The 6000-nt window shown below is 44.7% G+C and overlaps 1 protein-coding gene across 2 annotated transcripts in view; it reads right to left on the reverse strand.

The window, feature by feature from the left end:
• Positions 1 to 1705, reverse strand: part of NUDT13 (nudix hydrolase 13) — a 67799-nt gene extending 66094 nt beyond the window's left edge. Inside the window, exon 1 of one of the 2 annotated variants that reach the window (XM_077259110.1) lies at positions 1554 to 1705. The gene's annotated coding sequence lies outside the window, so the exon portion shown is untranslated. Of the gene's footprint in view, positions 1 to 1363; positions 1486 to 1553 lie in introns of those variants that run through there. The other variant, XM_077259111.1, reaches the window with a different exon arrangement.
• Positions 1706 to 6000: the final 4295 nt, after the last annotated feature.

Here is a 6000-nt window from a genome sequence, read left to right on the forward strand (position 1 = left end):
ATGCTGTAGATAAGCCCCCGATGTATCCTGAAAGATAAGAAAAAGAAGTTAGATTATACTCACCCAGGGGCGGTCTGGTCCGATGGGCATCACAGGTCTGGGTCCAGCGCCTCCAATCTTCATATCATGTCGTCCTCTTCTTTGCTTCCTGTCGTGGCTCCTGCACAGGTGTACTTTATCTTCCCTGTTGAGGGCAGAGCAAAGTACTGCAGTGCGTAGGCGCCGGGAAATTACGCCTGCACCGGAGCCGCGACAGGAAGCAAAGAAGAGGACGACATGATATGAAGATTGGAGGCGCTGGACCCAGACCTGTGATGCCCATCGGACCAGACCGCCCCTGGGTGAGTATAATCTAACTTCTTTTTCTTATCTTTCAGGATACATCGGGGGCTTATATACAGCATTACAGAATGCGGTAGATAAACCCCTAATGGTGATGGCCGCAGCTTATATGCGAAAAATGAGGTGACAGTAGATTCCCTTTAATGGGATAACAAGTCTGGGGTAAAACAACGCCCCACAACTAGTCACCCAGTAATTAGCATACCGCCATCACAGTTATACAATTGCTTTTTGGTATATGCAATCATCAGTAAGATAATAAAAAGGGCTTGTGAGGAACGGTGTAAAGATATAAGGAGAGCAATAAATAATGGTGGCGGCTAGGGACCTGGGAGCTGAGAAGTTTCCCTCTGTTCTGTTGAAAACCAAGACAAAAAAAGCAAACTACTCTTACTACGTGCCACAAATGCTCTGGTTTTAGACTTTGCTGCAACCTTTAATGAAAAAGTGATAATTCATGACAGAACGCCAGTTACTAGAAAACTAAGAAGTGATCATGGCTGGTGATTTGGCGCGTAAGGGTACCGTCTCACAGTGGCACTTTGGTCGCTACGACGGCACGATCTGTGACGTTCCAGCGATATACTTACGATCTCGCTGTGTCTGACACGCTACTGCGATCAGGGACCCCGCTGAGAATCGTACGTCGTAGCAGATCGTTTGAAACTTTCTTTCGTCGTCAAGTGTCCCGCTGTTGGGGCATGATCGCAGCGTGTAACATAGGTGTGCACGATATTGTATACGATGTGCGCACAGTAACCAACGGCTTCTACATCGCAAATACGTCATGAAATTATTGCTGCAGCGCCGTGCATTGCGAAGTGTGACCGCAGTCTACGACGCTGGAGCGATAATAAAGCGTCACGGATCGTGTCGTCGTAGCGACCAAAGTGCCACTGTGAGACGGTACCCTTATTCTCACTCCTGAGTCAGCAGTTAAACACATTTTGCACAATCTGCGATCTTGTAGGCGCTCATAGAATGAGATATCATCATCATCATCATCAATCGCTCTTTATACCGCAACATATGAATTCTCCGGAGTTGCTTCAGCCAATCCTACTTTCCTCTTGCAGGAGTCCATGAGATTGCTGGGACTAGAATTACATTACTGACCATCAACACCGACAAAAAAATCAGCATAGAGATACAAAGACACTGAAGGGATCATGAACGCCAAATGATTCTGCACTGCAGCACCTGTCACTTACTTTCACTTTGAACGATCACCCTTCGGCACGAATCGAACGAGAAAAGGGAGTTATGGGAAATGTAGTCACTGGGGGCGCGATTGAAACCGAAATAAAGAGCAAAGCTATTGGATAAAGACTACATTTCCCACAAATGCTTTCGGCACCCCTTCAGTTGAAAAGAACAGCAGTGTAGTGAAAATGCATCATGGGTAATATAGTTCTTATGTCTGAGTATTGGCACAGTGTTCCAGTTAGAGGAGGGAGGGACGGCTGCGTGTCCTGTGCTGCTGAGCACTGACCTTCCTGCACCGACCTTACGGCAGTGCTGCCACAGCGCTCTCCTCTGACTGGAAAAGTCACACTTTACGTAACCATCCCATACTTACTAGAGAACGAAATGTGCAGATATTCCATATACTAGAAATTGTTTTACACTATGTTTCATGGTGGTTTAGCACTCAGTGGAAAATTCCAGAAACTCTTGTTTTTCATGGTGTTTTCCTTTGATTTTTCTTTTTTTTTTAAATTTAATACAAAAACCCAGATATTAGCCGAAAGTACAGATGAAAATATCAAACTCTGTACAAACTGCTCTTTATGGGATTTTCTGGTGTGTTTTTTTAGATTTTTAATTGTCTTTAAAATGCTCTAATACGATTCACTATTGGATGTGAAAAACAAAGAGCATGTAATAAAAGAAAAATGCCACCGAAATGCTTGTAAACTTTGTGACATAATCCAACCATAAGAAGATACAAGTGCTCATAAAATTAGAATATCATCAAAAAGTTAATTTATTTCAGTTCTTCAATACAAAAAGCGAAACTCGCATATAGAGAAACAGAGTGATCTATTTCAAGTGTTTATTTCTGTTAAAGTTGATGATTATGGCTTACAGCCAGGGTCGGACTGGCCCACCAGGACACCAGTGAAATGCCCAGTGGGCCCTAAGGAGGAAGAAGAAAAAAATAATTTGTAGTGACGCGGGCCCTTTAATACTGAAGGAGGCAGAGGAACATGGTGCGTGGGCGCAAGAACGCAGTCCTGACCCACCGCCACGACCAGGGCTGGCAGCACCACCTGGCGAACTCAGGTAAGCGATGGGGGTCCTAGGCGAACGGGATAGGATGCACGGTATGGGGTCCGTGAGTCGGGGGAGCCTGGTGCCAGCACTGGCATCGGGCCCCTCTCTAATACTCACCCCTCCTCGTTCCCGGCAGCTGCCGTGTATTCAGTGCCCTCTGACTCTGCGATGTCTCAGGGCAGAGGGCATGATGATGCTGTCACTGTCCGCTCAGCCTCCCTGTCCTGAGCATTGCAGAGCCAGGAGAGATGCTGAGTATCCCAGACCTGCTGCGGGAATGGGAGAGGTGCGTACATGATTTTTTTTTCTTATGTATGCAGCATTACATGGGGCCCATAATGTGCTGCATCAAGGAACCTTTCATGGGGCCTGTAATACTGTATGGAGGAGCATGGGGCCCATAATACTGTATGGAAGAGCATGGGGCCCATAATACTGTATGGAGGTGAATGGGGCCCATAATACTGTATGGAGGAGCATGGGGCCCATAATACTGTATGGAGGAGCTTGGGGCCCATAATACTGTAATCAGGAGAATTACATGGGGTCTGTGATTGTTGGCCTAATGCATATTAATCTGTATGTATTGCAAGAACTATTGTTTAATATGATGTGCTTTATGTATCTGCATGCATATTGTTCACATGTCAACAAAGTAAAAAAAAAAAAAAAAGGAGTCCTCATTTACGGACAGGATGTTCCTCCTCCCCTTCCCTGTGAGCACATTCTAGTGTGTGCAGCTGAAGCTGAAGGTCACAGCAGATCTCTCTCTCTCTCTCTCAGAAACCAGATTGATCCTGTTCTCATGTTGTAAGCTGGATGTTCTTAATTCTTAATAAATGAACATTCTCTGTTGCTTGTTGTGGACATCACGCTGATTAGCCCGCTGCTAACAGGTTATGGGCCCAGGAGTCAAAGCAATCCCAAACCTCCAGAGCACAGAGATAGAAAGACAACAGCAAACTGAGAAGAAGTAAAATGGCCGCCAGCAGCAACTCAACAAAGTTTACAGTGCAAGCCTGAATAACCAGAACTACCAATCCTGGAAATTCAAGGTGAAGATGCTGCTGATAAGAGAAGGTACGTGGAAATACACTCAGGACCCTAAGCCTGACCCAGTACCACAGGAATGGCTAGAAAAGGATCAGAAAGCACAGAGCACTATATCACTCAGTATAGAGGATGATCAGATTGTGCAACTGTGAATCTGCAAAGGAAATGTGGGAGCAGTTGCAGAAAGTACATGAGAGAATAAATTTAAGTAAGGCTAAGTTCACATTTGCGGTCAGCGCCGCAGCGGCGCCGCATGCGTCATGCGCCCCTATATTTAACATGGGGGCGCATGGACATGCGTTGTGCTGCGTTTAGCGCCGCATGGCCGCAAGCGTTGGACGCAAGAAACGCATCAAGTTGCATTTTTTTTGCGTCCAACTTTCGGCCAAAAACGACGCATGCGGCGCAAAACGCAGCGTTTTAGCGTGCGTTTTGCCGCGTTTTTGTTTGCGTTGTGCGCTGCGGCGCCGACGCTGCGGCGCACAACGCAAATGTGAACGTAGCCTAATAAACTCTATCTAATGAGAAAGCTGTATCAGTCTAAGCTACACAATGACCAGGACATGCAGGACTACATTAGAAATACTCTGGAGACCGTAGAGCGCCTGCGGGGCATTGGGGAAGATATGAAGGACTTCCATGTAGCAGCACTATTACTTAGTGGTCTCCCAGAAAGCTATGACACGCTTGTAACTGCACTAGATGCACGCCCAGATGATGAGCTGACATTGGAGTACGTCAGAGGAAAGCTTGTAGATGAATATAAGAGAAAGGCAGAAAATGTGAGCAGCAAGATATGTAACAAGGAAACTGCTTTACAAACACATGATGTGCCCACCTAGTCCATGAGCCGGGCCAGATATCGGTACCACCCGGAGTGACTAATTTTCTTTGGTATTTTTAGGTAGATGCATGTCTGTAGTTTATTTTTTGATATGATAGCCCTTACATATACGTAGCTTATTAACCCCTTCAGCCCTAGGCCTATTTGTACCCAAGTGCCTAAGCCAATCTGACCTGTGCCACTTCATGGGCTAATAACTTTGGAACGCTTTCACCTATCCAAGCCATTCTGAGATTGTTTTCTCGTGACATATTGTACTTCACGTCAGTGCTAAATGGGAGTCAATATATTTTACCTTTCTATATAAAAAAATGCTAAATATTCGGAAATTTTGGAAAAATCGGCAATTTTTTAACTTTGAAATTCTCTGCTTTTTACAAAAATACTGATACCCCCCATAATAGTTATTAATTTACACTCCCCACATGTTTACTTCATATTGGCATCATTTTGAAAATGAAACCTTATTGTTTTACGACGTAATAGGGCTTATAGTTTTATGCGCAATTTTTCACATTTACAGCAAAACCCACTTTTCAAAGGACCAAGTCACTTCTGAAGTCACTTTAAGGGGCTTACATAACAGAAACCACCCATAAATTACCCCATTTTGCAAACTACACCCCTCAAGCTGTTCAAAACTCATTTTTAAAAACTGTTAACCCTTTAGGTGTTCCACAGGAATTTTAGCATGAGCCAAGAACCAAATATGACGATATCGGTACCACCCGGAGTGACTAGATGTAGTATTTGTAACAAAATTTAATCCAAGTTATGTAAATACACACTGAACATGTCATGTGCATATATATATATATATATATATATATATATATATATATATATATATATATATATATATATATGTTACTCCATAATATCTTCAACATCGGACTCTGAATCTGACTGTTGTTCTACTGGCTCGTCTTCAGTACCCTTGTTCTGGCATGTCTGTAATCTGCACATGTCTGTGCACTTCAGGCCATTGCTGAGGCAAGTACACTGAGGAAGTTCACATGACCGCACACACTTGCAGGACAGTAGCTGTATAATAGCTTCTGGTGCTGGTGCCCCTTGCATCCACTTGACAACAAGCTTTCCGTCGTTATCTATCATCCAACCGCAGTCTGTTGGGTTTGCAACCCATGGCTGGCTCTGCAGACTTCTCCTCCAGATCGCAGCCTGGTAGTTTGCACGCAGTGCATGCATGAAAAGGCAGTCCTGGCAAGGAGGGAGTTGACTTGACTCTACCACTCCACGTCTGGCACAGAACAGCTGATAACGGAGCCTGTTTACCTCAGTTGTTTGGGTAGTTGGCAGGTACATGTGGCAGGTGATTTCCTGTAACTTCTCAAAAAGTTCGGTAGACACTTCCCATGAACGACCAACTTCCTGAAAGGCATCCTGGTATGTCTTGTTCATCTTCAACTGCTTGAGTGTCGTCATCTTCCCACGGCCAGCGAATGCACTGACGGTGTCACAGC

This window comes from Ranitomeya variabilis, chromosome 4, assembly GCF_051348905.1.
Source record: "Ranitomeya variabilis isolate aRanVar5 chromosome 4, aRanVar5.hap1, whole genome shotgun sequence".
In the NCBI taxonomy this organism is placed as follows: Eukaryota; Metazoa; Chordata; class Amphibia; order Anura; family Dendrobatidae; genus Ranitomeya; species Ranitomeya variabilis.